We start from the raw sequence: 23,490 nt of genomic DNA, 5'->3' as shown, positions 1-23,490 counted from the left end.
TCTGTTGTCTACACATAGATACAAGAGTTTGTGCCTATCTTGCCACTGGTAGCTCATGCATTCATTGAAATTCTTTTTTTTTTTTTTTTTTTTGAGACGGAGTCTCGTTCTGATGCCCAGGCTGGAATGCAGTGGCCGGATCTCAGCTCACTGCAAGCTCCACCTCCTGGGTTCACGCCATTCTCCTGCCTCAGCCTCCCCAGTAGCTGGGACTACAGGTGCCCGCCACCTCGCCCGGCTAGTTTTTTGTATTTTTTAGTAGAGACAGGGTTTCACCGTGTTAGCCAGGATGGTCTCGATCTCCTGACCTCGTGATCCGCCCATCTCGGCCTCCCAAAGTGCTGGGATTACAGGTTTGAGCCACCGCGCCCGGCCGAAATTCTTTTTATTGCAAGTGACAAATCTAAACTGCTCAAACATAGTCTGGGGGTGCACTGGCTCCCACAACTGGTTTATCTGGGCCCCCAGAATGTTCCTGGCTCTCTCTGGTTCCATTTGAGGTTGTGCTTTGGTTTGTGGCCAACTCACCTGCTGCAAATAGCTTTTTGCTTGTGACGAGGAACAATGACTTTCAGGGGTCTAGATGCTCATCCTCCCAGCATAGCGACCTCTGTGAAAAGTGGACTCATCACTCGCAATGTCTACATATCAACTCCAGGAACCAGCCAAGACTGGGCCAGTTCGAGCCAGAGCTTCAAGTGAAACCACAGAAAAGAGGGAGTGGCCGTGATGTACCAAAGGGTGGATGCTACCTAGGCAAGCAACACACATGCACACACCAGCTGGGATTCCTTGGCTGGACATCTATTGCTGTCTCACCCCTGAAGCAGTAGAGGAAGCCCTGCTGGACTGCACATCTGCATTGTGGGCTGGGGGTCAAGCTCCCGACATGGTCTGGGTGGGAAGGAAGGAGGGCTGGAGGTGGAATCAAAGCCAGGCTTCCCAAATGTCCCCCCCAGCCCCATAGAAACTGGATGTGGGGGTGAGGCGTGGAGGATGAGACAAAAGCCAGTCTCCCCTAGCATCTGGTCTCAGGAGACTAAGCTTAGAGAAATGTGGAAAGGAATAGATAAGTCACCAAAAGCTGCAGAAGCACCTGGTCAACCGTGGGATGTCCTAAGCACCATGCCCCTGGCTGTCTGTGTAGCTTTCCTTTGGCAAGCTCAGTGCCTTCCCCTGCTGGACCAGAAGTGAAGCATTCCTGGGCTTGCAGAAGAGCAAAACTGGAATGTGGGAAACTAAGTCATGTCTTTCAAGGGTTCCCATCTCACTGACAAAGGATTTCCTGGCCTGCACCAGGTTGAGTCCATCCCCTTGCAGGAGAGTCACACACACACACACACACACACACACACACACGTTTCTCAAATGAGAAAACTAAAACAAAAAGTTAAAAGTGACTTTCCCAAAGCTACTCAGAAGTGGGATTTTCAGGCTTGTGATAGTCATAGATTCTGAACACAGTCACATTCTCACCTCTTCCCCTCACCCGCAGCTATGTGCTTTCTTAATAGGCAGAATCCACATGGTTTATGCTGATAAGGCTTGGTTGATGTTATAGAATGCTGAATTCCTAAAAAGGATGGCAAATTTTAAGTATAAAATATATATTTAGCTTAATCTCAAGGTCACAATAAATTGTTAGGGGTCATTGAATCTATTTCTCCTTCTAGTTTGGGGCTATAATAATTCTCTTTGAAAATATCCAGTTAGAGGGACTGTCTCCAGAAAGAGCTGGTTCAAACGCCAGATGCAATTATTAGAACATCCCACCTCATGTTAAGTTCAAATGAGTCTCCTACAACTCTATCCACTGCTTCTACTTTTCTGCATTGGAATTCACTGATACTCTCTTTTTCTTTTTCTTTTTTTTTTTTTTTTTTTTTTTTGAGACTGTCTCATTCTGTCGCCTAGGCTGGCTGGAGTATGGTGTGATCTTGGCCCACTGCAACCTCCACCTTCTGGGTTCAAGTGCTTCTCCTGCCTCAGCCTCCCAAGTAGCTGGGATTACAAACATGCACCACCACGCCTGGTTAATTTTTGTATTTTTAGTAGAGACGGGGTTTTGCCATGTTGGCCAGGCTGGTCTCAAACTCCTGACCTCATATGATCCACCCGCCTCTGCCTCCCAAAGTGCTGGGATTACAGGCATGAGCCATTGCACCCAGCTGATTCTATCTCTTTCTTTGTTTCCTTCCTCTTTTCTTCCTCCCCTCCCTTTCTTTCAACTATTGTTTAGTAAGTAACTACTATGTGCAATGTATTGGCTTGGGCACCTGGGATACAGCATTGAACAACAAAGACAAGGCCCTTGCCTCATGGAGATTATATTGTAGTGGATACTTTTTTTTAAATAAGAAAACAAGCAAACAAAAATTTCAACTAATGCTAAGTGTTTATAGCAGAAATTAAATAGGAGTGTGCCTGGGAGGGGCTGCTTTCTATGAGGGCCAAAAATGGGTCCTCTGAGGCTCTGAGGAAGTGAGATTTGAGCTGCAATTGGAATGTTCCTAGAATCACACATCATCTTTCCAGTCCTCTTTCCACAAGTGACTCTTGCTATGTTTGAACTCATATTATGACACACATACACATGTGTGGGCACACACACATCGGTCTTCTTTTCTCTTGGTTGAACATCTATATTCCTCAGTCATTTCAATCACATACACCTGTTTAGCAAAGTCTCTCTAAAAATGCAGTGTTTAAAGTGGGATAGAGCAGTCTAGATTTGGTCTGGCTGTCACAGGAGAGATGGGCCCACTGGAGAGCCCCCTTGCTCCAGACACCACACTGGTATCAACTGTGCTTCTAAATCTCAAATTCCAAAGCTGCAAAAGCCTGGAGAAACCTGTATCTTGTTAGCTCTCCATTATTAATTTCTCAGCCAACTAAAAATGGCATCTATCCATCACATATTACCACGAAACCTCATCACAAGTAGCCTCTCACTGTATCAATGAGAGTGGGGAGGGGCAGGCAAGGGTAGGAGTCCGGTGTCGACTTTTTTCTGTTGAAGCCATCTGGCCACCTGTTTAATATTGTTCTTTTGTACTGTGGATGTTGTCATTTAGGTTTTTAACTGTCCTTCCATATGTCACCACAGATTTGATAAGCATGCCACCCACCTGCACATCTGTGTTGTGATAAAAGCATCTCCGAGGCTGGGACAGAGAAAGAGTATGAGTATTCAAGCAGTTACTGATCCAGCTAACAATATTATGAGCCAGTCTGCATAAGTGAGAAATATGCAAGACATCTTGTTGAAATTCAAGTACACCATAGACATTCATTCAGGACCTAAAGAATAAAGAAAGGTTGTCAGTGTGACAAGACATCCTTAAGAACCAATGCTGAAGGCCAGTTCCGGTGGCTCAAGCCTGTAATCCCAGCACTTTGGGAGGCCGAGATGGGCGGATCACGAGGTCAGGAGATCGAGACCATCCTGGCTAACACGGTGAAACTCCGTCTCTACTAAAAAAATACAAAAAACTAGCCGGGCGAAGTGGCAGGCGCCTGTAGTCCCAGCTACTCAGGAGGCTGAGGCAGCAGAATGGCGTAAACCCGGGAGGCGGAGCTTGCAGTGAGCTGAGATCCGGCCACCGCACTCCAGCCTGGGCGACAGAGCCAGACTCTGTCTCAAAAAAAAAAAAAAAAAAAGAACCAATGCTGAATCTGAGAGATCACTGCTCCTGACTTGGAGTACTCAAAAACTCCCGTTTAAAACTATGTTCTAATATGTGTTCTAAAATATTGCCTAAACTATAATAGGCTCACCAGTTCAGAATACACAGTTTTGATTTTACTCATTTGAAAATTCTATCTTTACTATAAGGCCCCTGGATCATGCTCCAAGACCCCTCAGGGGTTCCTGACAGTATCATTGCAATTGAATATACAAAATTTTTCCTCACTTTCCTGTGATACAACCCATTTTGGCCAGAGACTTAAAAACGTATAAACCATAACAGACTTGCTTTTATAAGTATTGATGTAATGTTGAGTACCTTTTGTGGTAATCAATTCTACCATTTCTGATAAAATTCTTATCCCTGAGAAATATTTAAATGGAAAACAGAAATTAAGCAATGTTCCATTTGTTTTTGCCTTTTTCTGTGTTAATTTTGTTTTTCATACTTTTTATTTGAGGATATAGAGACATTTCCAGAGGGTAAAACAGAAAGTGACAGAAAAGAAACCCACACAAGAATTAAATAGGGTTACTCCTATCTATTTAGGATATTTTGAAAACTGAATTTCTAAATGCATAGGTGCCCAGTATAACTACTATGACCAGAAATGTCTTTATGGCTCAGATGACACTCTCTTTTACACTGGGCTTTTAAAATTACTACGTATTCCCCTTGTTGATCTGAACTAGTTCCACGGTTGCAATACCCACCTCTTCTAACTTCCAAGAAATAGAACTGCCATCAAAACAAGCGAAAAATCTCTCAGCTGTTCTGTTTCATTGAGTGATGCTTCAAGCTGAGGTCTGGATATTTAAAGCCCTTTCTCATAACTAAGTCTTTCCCCAAGCCAGCTTGAGGTTTGCACTGGAAACACGTGATTCCCTTCCTCCCTCAGGCTGAAAGATCAACAGGGACTTACAATGCCCCGTCTGTTCACCTGCTCTGGAAAGCTCTCCATCTTATAAAGGAGACACCCCCAGTAGAAGGAGGTCCTATTTTAGCTGCTCTTTGGCAAGGGTTGCTATTGCCCTGACCTGCTCAATTTGGCCACCAGGAGAGTCACCTCAAATGCGGGTTGAGCATACATACCTAGTTCAGATATGTCACCAAAACAATACCTAAAGGGTGTCTTTAACTAAAGACTTTATGAAGACCCCACCATCATGTTGATGACAAGAATTCACATCATACCATGCCATGACATAAATACAGTATACAAGTCACAGTGTGAACATTTATTTACATGTGTATGGATGCAGACAGATAGAGCAGATAAAGTTCAGTGAGGCAGCTGGTGAAGCTCAGCCAGCATGGCCAGGGGCACCCCCAATCCAATGATGTTGTTCCTCGCCATTTGTTCTGTTCTTCCTTGTTGATTCTGTGCCATATGTTATTAGGCCAAGAGCTAATATCTTATCTGCTGAAATGTGATCCATCAGGAACAGTTTTTCTAATATGAATATTATTTTGTATGCTACATGGTTTCCTAAATGCCACTCACAAATCTGTGGTGCCACTGTCAGGAGTGTAAGTCCTCTCTGATAAGAGGACATTGCAGGATGCCTTTCATGGGCCTGGGCGCAGTTTCATGGAGAGCACCCCCATTTCCAGGGGGATCCTCCCTCATTACTTACAGTCCTTTATTGGGGATTGTGTCCTGCCTTCCACTACCAATTGGACTCCCTTCCTCCTTTTCTATGGCAGCTGGAACCCCATTTAATCCTTACTAAATAGGGTTTAAACTTGAAATATCAGGTTCATAGTTTTATGCTAAGATACTTATTTCCTTGACTTAGAGTGACATACTTCCGTCTTTAAAAAAATGTATTTCACATGCAAATTCAGCTAATAATGAGCTGAAGTCCTATGCATTTAATTTTTTTTCCTATAAAGCCACATGTTGCAAGAAAAGTAAGATTTTGGAACTGTTGTTGATGGTGATGACAGCCTCCAGATACAAATAACCAAGCAGGGCACTGCTGCCACTCACCGTGAGAAACAAAGAAGGATGTATTTTTGGACTGCACAGCAATGCAGCAGGTCTGAGAAACATGCTGGGGTAGAAGAAAACTGGTCTTAAACCTGAAGCCTTCCACTAACCCAAGGAAGAAATTTTCTTTGGTTACCTAACCTCTCTGTGCTTCATCTCCTCACCCAGAAGTGGGAGTTTGTAACACTTACGTGACAGAATTATGATGAGATCAAATGCATGGAGAAGAGGCATGCTAGTGGCCACCTTGGATACTGAGTGCTCCACAAAGAGACGACATCATAACTGCCCATATCCACTGACCACAATTGTTTCCAGCAGTTGTGGGTGCCTATGTGACTTGCCCGAGGGGAGGGGTTGGTAACTGAAAAGACTGGAGACACTGAGGCAGTAGGAGGGGGAAGGACAGGCAAGATGCCCCCAAGGACCTGGCCTGGCTCCTCCTCCTCTTGTTCCATCTTCAAAGCTATCAGTTTAAACTTAGTTTTGAGATGTAAACAATACAACCGGTCTTCGGTCTTCGTACTTACCACATTTGAAGAGTCACCTTTTATTCTTTCAGAAAATCAATCACACTCCAACCCCCATGTTTTTATTTCAATGGATGTATTGACAGTTGTTGTGATATCACAGTTCTTGTCTTTTTACTTTAAAAAATTTAAGAGTATCTGTTCGTATCCTTCGCCCACTTTTTGATGGGGTTGTTTGTTTTTTTCTTGTAAATTTGTTTAAGCTCCTTGTAGATTCCTTGTAGTATCCTTGTAGGTTCCGGATATCAGCCTTTTGTCAGATGGATATGTTGCAAAAATTTTCTCCCATTCCGTAGGTTGCCTGTTCACACTGATAATAGTTTCTTTTGCTGTGCAGAAGCTTTTTAGTGTATTAGATCCCATTTATCAATTTTCACTTTTGTTCTCAAAAGAAAACATTTATGCAGCCAACGAACATATGGAAAAAAGCTCATTGGCCAGGTGCGGTGGCTCACGCCTGTAATCCCAGCACTTGGGAGGCCAAGGTGGGTGGATCACCTGACATCAGGAGTTCGAGACCGGCCTGACCAACATGGTGAAACCCCGTCTCTACTAAAAATACCAAAAATTAGCCTGGTGTAGCAGCGGGCACCTGTAATCCCAGCTACTGGGGAGGCTGAGGCAGAAGAATCACCTGAACCCAGGAAGCAGAGATTGCGGTGAGCTGAGATTGCACCATTGCACTCCAGCCTGGGTGACAAGAACAAGACTCCGTCTCAAAAAAAAAAAAAAAAAAATTTGCTAATCATCACTGGTCATTAGAGAAATGCAAATCAAAACCACAGTGAGATACCATCTCACACCAGTTAGAATGGTGATCATTAAAAAATCAGGAAACAACAGATGCTGAAGAGGATGTGGAGATATAGGAATGCTTTTACACTGTTGGTGGGAGTGTAAATTAGTTCAACTATTGTGGAAGACAGTGTGGCGATTCCTCAAGGATCTAGAACCAAAAATACCATTTGACCCAGGAATCCCATTACTGGGTAGATACCAGAAGGATGATAAATCATTCTACTATAAAGATACATGCACACATATGTTTATTGCAGCACTATTCACAACAGCAAAGACTTGGAACCTACCCAAATGCCCATCAATGACAGACTGGATAAAGAAAATGTGGCACATATACACCATGGGATACTATACAGCCATAAAAAACGATGAGTTAATGTCCTTTGCAGGGACATGGATGAAGCTGGAAACCATCACTCTCAGCAAACTAACACAGGAACAGAAAACCAAACACCGCATGTTCTCACTCATAAAGTGGGAGTCGAACAATGAGAACAAATGGACATAGGGAAGGGAACATCACACACCGAGGCCTGTCAGGAGGTAGAGGTCTAGGAGGGGGATAGCATTAGGAGAAATATCTAAGGTAGGTGATGGGTTGATGGGTGCAGCAAACCACCATGGGATGTGTAGACCTATGTAACAAACCTGCACGTTCTGCACATATATCCCAGAACTTAAAGTATATATATATATATACACACACACACATGCATGCATATATAATATATATACACACACATATATATAATATATACACACACATATATATAATATATACACACACACATATGTATGTATATATATTATATATATACACACAACAAAGCAAAATTGAGGATGTATATTATCAATAGCTGAAGAGAAAACAATTTAACTCATCTAGTTTAGGTAATTCAAACAAGAATACTATTAATTTGCTTCCTTCAATAGGATGTTTCATCTTTCCATCTTAATTCGCTTGGGTGGTTAATCCTATATTTCTCATTTTAATAGCAAGTATGTCCATTCACAAGTGTCGAACAGGTTTGAAAGTTGGGTTCACTTGCTCTATGAAAATATCCCCAGATTAGAACAACCAGAAAGGAGCAATCCCTCCTGGCGTTACAGAAGGTGTGTATCTGTTTCCCCCTCTTCTCTTCTAATCTGAGCTTTACTCTCATAAATTAAAGTTGACAAGACAAGCATGAGAAGCCTGTTTTGCTCAGCTTCAGTGGCTCCCCAGAAGGCCAGGACTCAAAGTAAGAGGCAGAAAGGCTATAAAAAAGAAAGGTGACATATTTGCCAAGCAGTCTGGCAGCCTCAACTTGATATACTTTGTCTGTGATGGCAAGAGGCAGGCATTGTTTCTTCCTTTCCCTGCTTTCCTAGTGATAGTTCTCAATCAGCCTGTGAGACTCAGGTGAGGCCCACTTACTCATGGCAAGGCCAACGTCCCGGTTGTATTAGTCCATTCTCACACTGCTATAAAGAACTACCTGGGCAATTTATAAAGGAAAGAGGTTTAATTGACTCACAGTTCCACATGGCTGGGGAGGCCTCAGGAAACTTGCAATCATGGTGGAAGGCAAAGGGGAAGCAGGGCACATCTTACATGGCAGCAAGAAAGAGACAGAGAGGGGATGTGCCACACTTTAAACCATTAGAGCTCATGAGAACTCACTCACTATCACGAGAACAGCACGGGGGAAACCTCCCCCATGGTCCAATTACCTCCCACCAAGTCACTCCCTCACCCGTGGGATTACAATTTGACATGAGATTTGGGTGCAGACACAGAGCTAAACTGTATCACTGGCTATTGTGAGAGTTACAAAGAGGGTCTGCACAAGTTTATAATCCAGAGGTGAGGCTGGATTATACAAGAAAAGCTATGCTGTATAAGAAACTTCTGAGAAGAACAGCAATGCCTAGCCAGAAGAAAAGATTAAGAGAAGATGGACACCTACAAATCTAGAGTATCTCAGAAAACAGGATCAGAGCCAAAAGAGCCCTGCTCGAAATAAAAGCAGACTCTCTAAGACCATCATATGGGAGATGGGGCTGACTCTGGAACTACATCACCAGCAGAGACTGGACAACCACCTGTCCTACACTGGGGAGTGGAGTCAAGTATCAGACATATCAAAAATTATCAAATGAAATGTGGAATAAGATGAGCAAAATGCTATCCAATCCTGATATTCTGTACAAAATTAAAATAAGTGAATAAGTCAAGTATTATTTGTGACTTGGGCTTCACAAAAGAGCCTTGTGAGAGTAAGTGATACTCAACTCATATGATATCTATTTTTATGTATTCATCTCCAGGAAAAGTGGAGCAGGGATGGAGAGCGAGCAAGAATTAATGTTCACTGTTGGCCTATAGGCCCATATGTAAAATATATATACATAAGCCAATATATTGGTCAACGGGGCCGTATTCAACTTATAGATAAATATAGAAATATGTCTGTGTATGCGCATAACATACACACACACACAAGACACACATATATTCCATTTGCCAAATGCTGTAACTTTTCTTAAGTGAGTTTGTATACAACTGAGGTTATAGGGTAGGCTCCATTTGTCTCAATGTTTATTTTATGGCCTTTTGACCACACAAAGCAGGAGAAGGACAAGAAAGAAAAGAAAAAGGAGGAGGAGAAGCAGGAAGAGGATGAGAAAAGGGACGTTAATATGGAGGACCTAGAGGGCTGCAGGCATTTTATACACATTATTATACTTTATATGTATTTGCATTCATGGTGAGTGAGCCATTATTACACCCATTTAGATGAGTTCAGACGAGCGCAGTTAAGTGAAATAATAAAATTAGTAAAAGGCCAAGCTGTGTTTCAGACCCAGTTCTGTCTGATCACAAGTCTCTGCTCTTTCCTCACCACTCCCTTAGTAACAAGGAGAGAGGTGCCTGACTCAGCTAAGGTCCAACCACTGTAATATGTCACCACTGACACATGTTTAAACAACAGGAATTTTTTTCAAGATATTTTAATTAAAAACAAATTAAAGTACATATTCCTGAATATGCTTTGGGTTCTTCAACTAGTTACAGGCATTTCCTTTGCCGGTGCCAGGTAGGAATCTGACTCAACCAGCCAAGTGTAGCACTTCTAAGAGGACGAAAGAAATGCTTCCCTCCACTCTAAATCTCTTAGCAGATTTAGTAATTTATAGTCTTCATGATCATCAAATGAGACGGCTTTCATTTACACCAAGTCCATGAGTGCGGGTGAAATTGGGGTTTTGAGGGTAACCATCCAGAGGAAGCAATCAATACTATCTGTAAAGAAATAAAGCACGCTGGGGAACAGCAAAGATTCTGCTTTAGTAGCTGCAAGGAACCTTCGCCCAAGGATAAAATCATTATTTAATGGGGCTGAAGGCAGGGGACTTCACAGTGACGGCCTCCTGCTAACCCAGCCCTCCCAGCTCGCTTGCGGCTCTCTTTCTGGTCTCCATGGAATGCGCCCTTCTAGAAGGACTTCTCTTTAGCAGCTTGGGGTCTGTGGCGGAGATGTAAGAGCTCCGCTGAGGGCCGGCTCAGACTCTGGAACATGGCTCAGCCTCCACAGTGTGGAAGCAGGAAATGGAGACAAAAAGACTTCCTCCCTTCTGGCCAGACAGAGAGGATCCAGGACCAGGTGTAGCCTCGTGCTGCGCCCAGGAATCTGCGACAGCACGAGACGGAGCCGGCAAGGAGGATGGCGAGGCCTCAGAGGGTCAACTGAGACCGTGAAGGACAAAGAAAACTCCAAACATTCCTCCCAACTTTCCTGATAAACAGAACCGACGTGGAAGCAGACCCAGACCACTGAGGGGAAGCGCGAGCCTGGCAGCCCTCTCTGGCGCCCTCCCCGTGCCTCCCCCTGCAGCAGGGCTGTCGCCTTCCACCTGGCCCCAGCGGGCTGGAAATGCGCCTGCGCCCTCCCTTCTCCACAGGCCCTGGGTCCTGAGACCCCCGCCCCCGGCCTTGGCTCGGTCCCCTGACGCCCCTCCCGCTGCTGGTGGCGCCACTTTCTGCCCTGGGGAGGTCCCCAGCTCCTGCCCACAGACAAAGCCATCTTAAAGCGCGGAGAAGGTGACATAGGCAGATAAGACGGTAATTGACAACTAATTTTCATTCTGCGGAACAGAATTGTTTCATTTTTTCACTCCTATTACCTGCTTATTTTCGGCAGCCCACACCCTGCAGAAAGAGTTCCCGGGGGAGTCGTTTGAAAGGCTGGAGCCGCCACGGAGCTGGGGGTCCTACGGCTCAGCTGCCCCCGCGGCGCCTCGCGGGCGCTCCCCCGTTCGTGTCTCAATGCTGCCCTCTGCTGGCCGTCGGCGCCACAGGCAGCGCCAGGCGATGAGCCCCCTCACTGCCCGGGTGCCTTGTGAGGAGGGCAGAGCGCTCGCGCAGAGGCAGAGGTCAAGGGTGGCGCAGCAGAAAATCGCCTCCTTTGAGGGCAGCCAGGAGAGGCAAGGATGTTCAGTTACTCTTCCTGCAGCGCGGCTGCTTCTAGCAGTTCTCAAGGCGCCAGTGCACCAGGAGCAAGGAGAAGCCATTGTCGCCAATGACTTTCCTCTCCTGCAAGAGATCTGGTGTGGAACAAAGATGTGTGTGAGGCAGAGATACTATATTTACAACCGGGAAAGAGCGAGTCAACACCTGGTAGTACAAAGGCCAGACCTGGGGAGAATGCAAGATTTCCAGCTTCAGGGTCCAAGGACAGACTACCCTTTCCCCATGAGATGTGACGCCCAGCTCTGTGGAGCAATCCCAGAGATAATTCAGCCCTTCCTGGGAGCCTGCTGCTCTCCCCGCTCTCTGGCCCAGTCCATGACACCATTCTTCAGACCACTGCCAGCGCCGGACTCCTGGGGACCCACTGGACCCCTGGACCCCCACCCTCACCCCGTGTTCATTCATTCCTGCTTCTGATCAGCCTCCCTGCCCCCCATCTCCCCTTCCCAAGCCCATCCTCCCCTCCGTGCCAGAGGGAGCTGCATTAAATGATTCAATTACAGTGAAGCGCTTAAAACACTGCCTGGCACGTGGTAAGCACTCAAGATATTTTAACTAGAAATTTAGCTAAGTCTGATCAGCCACCCCCTGCCCCTGCCGAGTGGACACTTCTAGGGGCTGCCCATTCATTTGATAAAATTAGCAGGCCACAGCCTAACTCAGCTTGATCTTCAAACATTCTCTCAAACTGCACAGAGGAACAATGTAATTTTCTGGGGTTCTCAGGAACACAGTGTATTATCTCTGTTGTTGGTAATACTGGCTCCTTAGCTAACATCTGCTTACCTCTTCATCTATTTAATTATCTTTTGAGACTCAAACCTTCCTGAAGGTATCCTCCCTTCCTGCCGGGCACACTCAACCCATCTTGTCAACTTAGGCCTCCTCTTCTGCATTCCCCAAATACTGTATTCTTCATTATAACTTTCTGAGTCTACTGTCCAGGTCTGAGCTTCTTGACTTGCAGGACTGTCTCATTCATCCTTCTGTCCCCTGTAACTAGCACAGTACCTGGATCCTATACGTCAGACCCTCCACCTGTTCATTGCACGAATGAATGAATGGAGGCAGGAGAGAACACATCCATGAAAGGAGGTCCCAGAAGCACCTATCAGCCCCAAGGTGCACCTCCATACGCCTGCCAGCGGGACAGTCCTGTGGCTTAATCAGCTCCTTTGCAGACTGGAAAGGGCAAAGCATGAGCATCTGGGAGGCTTTGCCCTGTCAAGTTCACCAGGAGCATCAGTTTCTTTGATTAGATGGTAACGGCAACATCGAGCCTGGCTACATTGGAAAGGGGAGGTTATTATTGGAGGAGGAAAGGAAAGAGTAATTCTGAAGACTTGAGGACATAGCAGAGAAACAGTCTGGCAAGAGTGTAAGACTTGAGACTCAGGAGGGCAACATGAAGACACTTGGCACTTGAGGAAAGGAGACTGGGAAAGCGTAATAGATGGCATAGAGGAGAGGAAAATCAACTGAGTAGGTGTTATATATCAAATGCTTCTTACATCCCTTCTACACCTCATGGAAACTGAAGAAGACATGTATTATCCCATTTTCCAAATGGAAAAACAGGTGCTCAGATGGATTTGGTTCCATATCTAAGGTCACACAGCTACAAAGTGACAGCACCAAGATTCAAACTCAGGCTCTGTGACTTCCAAGCCCATGTTTTCTTCCTCCATGAATGTTTACTCTGCTGTGAGAAGTAAAGCAAAAGCACCTGGCACCAGCAGGCACTTACCTCCTACCTCTGGGGAAAGTGATTCAGACTTTCCTAAGGTAATTTCCCCTCCATCTTAACTGGGAGTCCTGGTGGAGTTCTGTGTCTCTGAAATGCACCCCATTGAATGTCTTCTGTAATGCAGCCCGCTGCATAGCTCCTAGCCCAGTCAAGCCCTAGAGAGAGTAAGAATCCATTATTGAAGAGCTTCATTTCCCATTTTATATAGAAGACACCCGCTTTCGTACACCCCATTTTACTTGGAGAAGTGGGATGCTCTCTCATTGATCACATTGTTTTCTATTATGCCACACTTCATCAGGAGCCAGTGGGATTATACAGCTGTGACTAAAGAGATCTAAATTAACCATCACAATTTCCAGAAAAGAAACCAGAACTCACAGATCACTGCCCTTTGTTTTCTTAATATTTATTTTAACTTCTGGGCTACATGTGCAGGTTTGTTACATCAGTAAGCTTGTGTCATGGGGTTTTGTTTCACAGATTATTTCATCACCCAGGTATTAAGCCTAGTGTCCATTAGTTATTTTTCCTGATCCTCTCCCTCCTCCCACTCTCCACCCTCCAAAAGGCCCCAGTGTGTGTTGTTCCCTTCCATGTGTCCCTGTGTGTTCTCATCATTTAGCTCCCACATATAAGTGAGAACATGTGATATTTGGTTTTCTATTCCTGCATTAGTTTGCTAAGGATAATGGCCTCCAGCTCCATCCATGTCCCTGCAAAGGACATGATCTCATTCTTTTTTATGGCTGCATAGTATTCTGTGGTGTCTATGTACCACATTTTCTTTATCCAGTCTATCGTTGATGGGCATTTAGGTTGATGCCAGGTCTTTGCAATTGAAAAATCACTGCACTTTGATGTTTCAGGAAAACCCAAACCTGTGTTTCAACTTCTATCACAAAATCCTGGTGTTGCAGTGAGGCTGTCAACAAAGTGTCTAAAGTTAAGAATTTGAGTGTGTCAGTTTCAGCAAGGAAATCACATCTCCAGCCTCCCTTGACATCAAGATCCACTGAATCCCACATGCATCCAATATGACCCTCCAGTGATACTCTTCCCAGCAACAGTTAGAAACTCAGTCCAGAAACAATGGTTCTCAAACTTTAGCATACATCACAGTCATTCAGAGGGCCTATTAAAAATACAGACTGTGGGCTTCCACAGTCACCAGAGTTTCTCATCCAGGAAGTCTGGAGAAATCTGTGACTTTGGATTTCTAACCAATACCCAAGTGATGCTGATGCCGCTGGTGCCAGGTCCATGCTTCGAGAGTGGCTGCTCCAGAGCAGCCATCACCACAGAGAGTCAGCCGAAGAGCCCAAGAGAGCACAGACCCAGTGGGGAGCCCTCTCTGAATATCCTATGGCCTTCATCTTTTAACGTATGGTAGTCACCAAAGCAAATGCATCTCTACTAGAAGCTCTTTTCTTTTGTGAGGTGCATTTTTAGTACAACATCTTCAAGCTTCTACTCACCAATTTTGCACGGCAAAAGATATCAAAGGTCCCCAGATCAGATAGGGTTCATATGGCTCAAGTGACAGAAAGCCAGGCTCCAACTGACTTCAGAAAAATAAAAACAAATATATTGGTTCCGGAAGTGAGGTGTCCAGTCTTGGCTTCAGCAGGGCTCACATGATGTCACCTGACCTGATTTCTCCTTCTCAATCTCTCCTTTGTCTTGCTCTTATCCCTACTCTCTCTCCTCTCTCCCTTGCTCCATCATCAAACCTTCTTCACTTGGGTGTGAAGATGGTCACGGAAGCCACAGGCCTGGAAAAACCCTACGTTAAAATCATCCCCAGCACAATCTCATGGTTCCTCATTGCTTCTCATTGATTCACAAGGAATCAAGCGCTCAGCCCTGAACCAACTCCTACAGGCAGGAAAAAGCAATGCTATGACTAGGCCTAAATCAAATGCTCCATTCTTGTTCCCCAGACAAGTCACAGGGGCTTGGATGGGGACAAGGGTGCTAACAACAGGTCTTGCCAAGCCATCAGGCACCACCACCATGCATAGTTGCCGAGTCCAAAGGCTGCCTTTCAGCCCAGATCTCTCGTGGCTGCCCTGTAGCATTTTCCTCTCTTCTGCTTGGAACTCTTTTCTCTTTTTGGCTTTCTAGATCAGATACTTTCCTTGAACTGTTCCTGTTTCCATCTCCTTTTTAGGATTTTCTTCTTGTGCCACTCAAAGCCTCGTGTGTGCCATGGATTTTTCCTTCTGCCTCATCTCAGTCATGCCTTTTCCATGAGCTGTACCATCCATTCTCTTGTCTTCAATACCACCCTAAATCTGTGAATTCCCAAGTCTGTATCTCTGTCTGTGGTCAGCAGGTTAAAACAACCCCCTCCCCAGCAAGGATGTCTACGTCCTAATTTCCAGAACTTGTAATTGAGTTGTGTTACATAGCAGAGGGGAATTTAGGTTGCTAATGAAATGAAGGCTGTGCATCAACTGGCCTGAGATAGAGAGATTTTCCTGGTTTACCTGGGTGGGCTCAGTGTAACCACAAGGATCCTTAAATGTGGAAGAGGAGGCAGAAAAGTGAGTGTCAGAGTCATTGTGATGTGAGGAAAACTCAATCCTCATTTCTGGCTTTAAAGGTGGAGAAGGAGCTGCAAGCGAAGGAATTCAGGCAGCCTCTGGAACTGCAAAAAGGCAAGAGAATGGATTCTCCCCTAGAGCATCCAGAAAGGCCCCGCTGATTCCCTGTTCCTATGTTCCAATACAACTTTATAAACACTGACATTTGGATTTCATAAAATTATTACATATCTTGAGATATTCTTTTGATTTGTTTAACATTTAGAATTTTAAAAATTATTCTTAGTTCACTGGTCAAACAAAAACAGGTGACAGGTCAGATCTGGCCACTGGGCACAGGTCTGCTGACCCCACCCTAAAGCCACACTCAGCAAGGCCAGATGCTCAGGCTTTGAGGCGCACCTGGCACTTGAGCCCCACTGAGGCACTGGAGGGTGGGGGTCTTCCATCTCATCCTCTGTATGGAGCATGTGCTGAGCAGAATGGAGCGAGCAACACTTTTTAAACTGTCCATTTCTTTCTCTGTGTCTCTGTTTGCTGACTGTGTGTCCTTAGATTTGAGTAAATGAATTATGTGAATGACAGGAGGCTCTCCACTATACACCCAGCTGCCTGCTGGACATCTCCACCTGAACATCTCATAAGCATCTCAAACACACTGGGTCTAAAACTAACTCCATAGAGCTCATTCTCTGTATCTTTTTCCTCTCCACCTCTTATACCCATCCACTCTCAATCAAAAACAAAGAACTTTCTCCTATATACCTTACCCTGGTTGTTAGCACCACAATTCACCCTGTCACCCAATTTGGAGCTCTAGAGCTATGATTTCTCTTTTCCCCGTCATATTTCCCAGGAACCATGAGATCTTGTTGTGTCTACCTCTTGAGTATATCACAGAAGTGCCCTTGAACTACCCCAGGGCCCGTGCCTTCATTCCAGGCTTCATCACCAAGACTCTTCAGCACAATGGCCTCCTAAAACTGACCTTGCAAATCCCAGTCTTGCCCCTTCCCAATCTTTCCAATGTATTCTGGCAGAGTAGCATCTTCTGGCAGAGATACACAGCTACGGCTGCCTTGTTCTCCAACCTGAAGCCCCTCAAGGTGCCATTTCATTCACAGGATAACTTCCCAGCTCCTCAGTGTGACACAAAAGGTCTTTTGATCCAGCCCCTACCTGACTGCCAGCTGCCACTGCTCCCAGCTCACCTCCATAAACAGCTCTAAGGAGCTACTTGCAACTTCCATGTGTTATTCCAGACAGTCATGCCTTTGTTATGCCACGGCTTCTTCCTGGACTTCCATACCACTTTGTCGTCTTGGCTACTCTATACCCACTCTTCAAGGCCCCACTCAGCCATCATATCTCCTGGGGAGATTTCCCTGCCCTGCCTCCTTTACCCTCCTGGGCAGAATTGATGACCCCCTCATCTGTGCCCCCTTCATATCTTTTATAGCTGTCTATCATGGCCATGTGTTGAATTCCATTGACATCGTTTGCTTTCCTGTCTGCCTTCCCTACAGGCTAACTCCTTGAGGGCAATGTCCCCTGGTGTCCCCCGCCAGGCAGAGCATCTAGCCCTTGGTTGATGCTTCCCAGATGCATTTCCAGACTTTGCAGTGGAAGCATGCTGGCTCCTACAGGACTCAGGTGCTGGAAGATAGTATTGCTCCAATTCAGAATCTCACTGCTTTTCGTCATGAAAAAACTAGTGCCGCTCAGGCTTTCAGGCCAGACCCTGTGAGGCCCACCCCACAAAAGCTTCCTCCCACACTTGGCACAGAGCAGCAATGGTGGTGGCTCATCCCTGTTAGGGGAAACCAAATGCCCCCCTCCACTAATGGCAGGTTGTGTGCATCCTAAGCCACCCCTGTGGTGTTGCTTTACTTATGAGAGTCAGGCATTTGTCTCAGCAGCAACACTGGGGAACTTCCCCCACTTCATCACTCCGCAGCTCACTGGGCCCTGCACCCTGCTTTTAGAACATCTGAGGCTTCATGCGGAAGCCTTGTCACCGCGGAATCCCAGGAGACAGGTTGTTCTCTAGTAAAACCCAACAAATAGCCCTGAACTGTGCCACACAGAAGGAGAAATGCCATCAGATGCTGACGTCTGTGATGGAAAGAAGGACACAAGACAGGGATTCTCTTTTCCCTTCTACGGTACTGCTTCTTGGGGGCAGGTATCTGACAGACCCTGCAGCCTGCCCCATTCAGCCACCACCGAACATCCTGCCCAAAGCCTTAGCCTGCGTTGTCCCCAGGACTTTGTCTCTCCAGCCCCGAGTGCATTCTGGGAAAGCCTTTCCCGCCAGGCCTGGCATGCACAGTTCCTGTGCCTCCTCATAGCCAGGATTCCCCTGCCACGACCCCAGCAACGGTTTTCACTGCCAGCAGCTGATCCAGGCTCAGCCTGCGGCTTCCCTCCCACAGAGACCTCAGGCAACAAGACTTGGTCAGTTTAGGGTTGAGCTTTCATATCTTGGTTTCATAAAAAAACAAAAACAAAAAAAAACAAAAAAACAACGTTGAATCTCCCCACACGTTAAAGTCAAGGAATCACAGAGCCCTCAGTGCGAACTCATTTTGCAGGTCCAGCCTCATTGTTTCTCTGAGCAAGTGCTGTTGGCATTTTGTGAGAGGTACAAGCCTTTAAGCCTTTTATGTGTGAGTTTCCACATACTGTGGCTCACTTGGCATCCCGATGCCCTCCCAGGAAATGCCAGAGGCACCCCACCCAATCGCTGTGGCAATTGGACAGCCCCTTCCCACACCCACAGGTCTTCTGGGTGTTAGGGGAAGAGCCCCTATTAAAAGCCACCTTCAGGAAATCCCCAAGCACTGAAGTTTATGCAGTTTTCAAAAACACCAGGTCGTATTTACTCACCTTTTTCCTAGCTGAGAAAAAGTCTGGTCCACAATGAAAGTAAATTCCCAGAGCCACCATTCTCCTCATCTTCCATTCCCTTGATTAGACACTTTATTAAAAAAAAAAAAAAAAGTCTGGACTTTAAAAGACAGCACTCACTTAAATCTTGTTATTTGAGTAGTGATGATTAAAGAAAAAAAAAATCTGATCCCTAGAAAAAGAAGTTCTTTGCATTAAATAAACGCTCTTTGCTAAGCAATATTTCTTCTCTGCCAGCAACAAAGGTTTGGGGATCACATTTTCCTATGCAGTAACCAAGGACAATTTCTCCCGGTTCCCTTTTCTTCCCTGCCTTCCAGCCAAAGTCCCGTCCCTTCCTCATCTGGTATTCCTTTCAGTGAGTCACACTCCTACTACGCAGACGGAAATGCTCAAACACAATATACTTCCCAACCCAATATTGTCCCTTGGCCCAAAGCAGTTCATATAATTTGCTAATCGACTCTGCAAAGTCTTCATATATGTGCATTAATTTTCACCTGCGTAACCCCTGCATAATTCGTGCCTTCATCACCTTACGTCTGACCCACTCCAGTCATCTTTTCTCTGTGTTGAATCCATTCTCCTCATTCCTAAAATGCATATGTGCTCAGGGCAGACATCTTTTGTCTCAAAATCCTTTGTAAATCCACGGCTGCAGTGATAATGTCCTAGCCCAGGGCTACAGATAGGAAGAGTCTCCCTAGGGGACAATGTTGGCTGGTAAGAGGAGCACATTAGGGTGGTGGCCAGCCACTGAGGATCAGGCACATGATCCTCGCATAGCGCTACCCCCAGATATGCAGATAGGCACATAGAAAAATAACCTTGAAGTAGAAAAGAGCCCATGACATCCATGTCTAAAATGGGGGCCCGAACCAAATACTCCTCTAAAATCCCTCCTCACTGTATGAATGAGTAGTGATATTATTATGAGTTGATGAGTCTGGAATTTTAGAACTATCTTAGGCCTCTGCATTGGCATCAGTTTTGTAGTGAAAGGAAGGGGTCCATGTTAAACCCTGAGGAGCCTCTGGCAGCAGTCTTCCAGCTTTCTGAGCCTACCCAGTGTTTCTTCCACTAACAGTGGAGGGGTGTGGGGCTACTATCACCTGTACATTTCAAACACTTAATTATTTTCAAATAATTAAAAAATATTAAGACTGGAAACCTCTTAATATTCTTCAGAAAACATTTGCCTTCTGTCACCAAATCAGGCAATTATTTGAATATATGCCTTTTAACTAAATTGTATGTACAAACAAAACAAAACAAAGCAAAACAAATGTTATACTAATTATATTTTAGAAACACATTTTCTTACCCAAGATACCAAGTTATAATTCATTCTGTTGGCTTCTAATCTGTCTGGCTTAAAAGCTCTTTTGATTGATGACAGATAGGTGAACGAATTATATATCCATTCATTCATTTTGTCTCTTTATTAACTGTCCATAAAGTGCTTGGCATGAATTGGGTCAGTGTGGTATGCATGAAGGCTCCATACTGCTCATGAGATGTCACTGAATATATTGACCTGTGATGGAACTTTACAGCAGATGAGTGCTTTTTAACTCCTTTCCTTACATTTTTTTTGTTTGTTTTTATTGTTGTTTTATTTTCTTGAGACAGAGTCTCACTTTTTCTCCCAGGCTGGAGTGCAGTGGCATGATTTCAGCTCACTGCAACCTCCACCTCCCAGGCTCAAGCAATTCTCCTGCCTCAGCCTCCCAAGTAGCTGGGACTACAGGCGTGTGCCACCACACCCGGCTAATTTTTGTATTTTTAGTAGAGACGGAGTTTCACCATGTTGGCCAGGCTAATCTCAAACTCGTGGCCTCAAGCCATCCACCTGCCTCTGCCTCCCAAAGTGCTGGGATTACAGGCATGAGCCACCACACCTGGCTTAACTCTTGAATCAATCGATCAGTCAATTGATCAATCAGGATTATAGAAACAAGGCATGGCTTTAGATTCAAATTTAAAGAATATATTAACATTGTCTTAGAGAGGTGTGCTGCTTTTAAAATATGTTTGCAAATTCTTTGACACTCATGTCACTGAGAGGTAGTACTAAGATGATGGTACTAGGAAATTGGGCCATTGAAAGGTAGCCAGATCACAGGGCAAAGCCTTCATTGATGGGAGTAGTGCCCTCATAAAAGAGGCCCCAGGGAGCTTGGTCTTCCCTTCCACCATGCAAGGACACAGCAAGAAGACACCATCTGTGAACCAGAAAGTGGCTTTATTGGACACAGAATCTGCCAATTCCTTGATCTTGGACTTCCCAGCCTCTAGAAATTAAGAAAATAAATAAATATCTGTTGTTTATAAGCTATCTAGACTACAGTAGTTTGTTATAGCAGCCCAAATGGACTAAGAAAGACACTCCTATGTGTTTACATTTTGAAAAAAATACAGATTTAAAGGAAGAAGCAGTAAATGCAGGTTTAGCCTGTGTGGAAGCCTCACCATCCCTCCAGTAGCACAACACAGAGAACCAGGAGCTCCACTTCATAGCTGCACAGCAGGTGCACAAATCAATATACTCTAATCAGTACACAACCCAAACAGACAAACTTCACTCAACCACAGGAAAAGCTTCCACTCTGCCTTTCTTTGTCCAAAACAGATAATGTGATAAATTGCTGTTAAATTATTTAGCCAACAGCAACAATGAATTACTCTCCACATAGTTTCATTTAGCGACAGACAATTCCATCTCTTTGTGTGCCTGCAGCATACCTTGCAACAATGAATCAGCTGAGGGTTGATGTTCTAAGGAAACCTGATGTGCTTCTGAAACCAGATCTTCTCAGTGTGGAAATAAGACTCAGCGAACACCATGCTGGAACAAGTATCAAATGCAATAAAAAAGAATTCAGTCACTAAAGCATCAAGAATTCCAATAACAGGAGAGAAACACTATGCAGTAGGGGGAACAGTGGAATCACTCTTTATAGAGTAAGAAAAGAAACTACAAGACTGTAAGTTTGTCTTCTATTCCCAAACAAACTGAGACCAGATCCACTCTTGTGACAGTAAGAAAACAGGTGAATGGAGTGACTTGATATAAGAAGTGCCTAAGTCAGCAACACAGTTTTCAAGGGCCTAGGCTGAGAGTGAAAAGCAAGAGGCATACCGCAAAATTGCAAAGGAATCTTCACGTGGAGACGCACCTTCACATATTGAACATCGAACCTGACCCAAGCGTTGAACCAGGCTGAGAAGCACCAGGGTAGGATGAAAGAGCACAGGGGCTGAGGCCACACTTGGTGGCCACCTGTGTCCTGCTCTCCCCCCAGATCCTGGATTTCATGCCATGTTACATGACTTATCAAATCAGGGCTTCTCACTGCAGGAGCTTGCAATAAGATAAAACAATTGTTATAAAGAGAAAGATATAAAGAAAGGAACCCTACGCATGGAGAAAAGAATTCCAGAAAAAGCATAGATGATGAAGATCAACTGAATAGACCCATCTGTGGCCAGTTCTGACCGTCAAAGAGTCTGAGGTAATATATTTGAAAGCATCCAAATGATGATAAAAAGTAAAACATAACTCATATTGCCCTGGAGCAATTTAGGCTTTACCCCTCCTTGTTGCAGGGACTTCCTGGAAACAAGTGAGATCACAGTAACTTTCAAACTGGATGTACTTATGCATAAATCTTGGTATCATGACTGGAAAATAGCTTTAGAGATATTAGATTTACATGGTCACATACAGAAAGAACTTAAAAAATCAGATATTTGGCTATACTGATATCAAAAATCTTGTTTAAAAAATAGTAAAATCAATCAACTGAACGCCCCATGGCAGCTGGTTAATAAGTTTTCAAAATAACCATTTTTACCCACTATGGTTGCTTTCAACATCATCTCTGTGTTTTTAAAATCCGTCCAACAAGTATTGCCTTTTATCCCTGCTGGCAGTCGCCTGAAGAACAGGTGTCTCTCATCTTAACTACTAATTGGAATGGTTCTCCAATAATGAGAGTTAATTCTGTAAAATAGAATGCTAGTAGTATTTGTCTTACATGGTTTATACATAGACTGTGTACCTAGAAAAAATAATGAGGAGAGGGAATATCTGTCTAGACTTTGCAAGGGTGCTGTTTGATAATGAATATCCAACTGGAATGTGTGACGAAAGAAAAATATATATATTCAAAGATGTATCTCATCAGTTAATCAATTCAGCTCAAAATACTCAGTGTGCTACCAAATATCTGTACAATACTTCATAAGAAATCAGGCATATTCCAGTTAAAAATATACTGTACATATAAAATTATGTTGTTTTTCCCCACAGTATAAGTACCTTTTTTCTGAGGCTTAAAAAAATGCTTGAGCCAGGTGTGGTGGCTCACACCTGTAATCCCAGCACTTTGGGAGGCTGAGGTGGGAGAATCACGAGGTCAGGAGATCAAGACCATCCTGGCTAACACAGTGAAACCCAATCTCTACAGGTGCCTGTAGTCCCAGCTACTCAGGAGGCTGAGGCAGAAGAATGACTTGAACCTGGGAGGCGGAGCTTGCAGTGAGCCAAGGATCACATCACTGCAGTCCAGCCTGGGCAACAGAGCAAGACTCTGTCTCAAAAAAAAAAAAAAAAAATGCTTGAGGCTGGGCACCAGTGGCTCATGCCTGTAATCCCAGCACTTTGGAAGGCCAAGGCAGATGGATTACCTGAGGTCAGGAGTTCACAGACCAGACTGACCAACATGGTGAAACCCCGTCTCTACTAAAAATACA

General features: G+C 44.7%; 1 long non-coding RNA gene across 1 annotated transcript; it reads right to left on the bottom strand.

Annotated features, from left to right (window-relative positions):
• Positions 1-12,108: 12,108 nt before the first annotated feature.
• On the bottom strand, positions 12,109-23,169 carry LOC117079496. The gene is made up of 3 exons (XR_004435477.1): positions 21,478-23,169; positions 18,712-18,802; positions 12,109-13,428 (listed from the first exon to the last, which is right to left on the bottom strand). It is a non-coding gene; the product is annotated as an uncharacterized LOC117079496 (long non-coding RNA).
• Between the last annotated feature and the right edge of the window lie 321 nt (positions 23,170-23,490).

This window comes from Trachypithecus francoisi, unplaced genomic scaffold (assembly GCF_009764315.1).
Source record: "Trachypithecus francoisi isolate TF-2019V2 unplaced genomic scaffold, Tfra_2.0 Lachesis_group7, whole genome shotgun sequence".
NCBI classification, from domain to species: Eukaryota; Metazoa; Chordata; class Mammalia; order Primates; family Cercopithecidae; genus Trachypithecus; species Trachypithecus francoisi.
The sequence above is the reverse complement of the archived record's forward strand: the minus strand, read 5'-3'. Positions and strand labels throughout refer to the sequence as shown.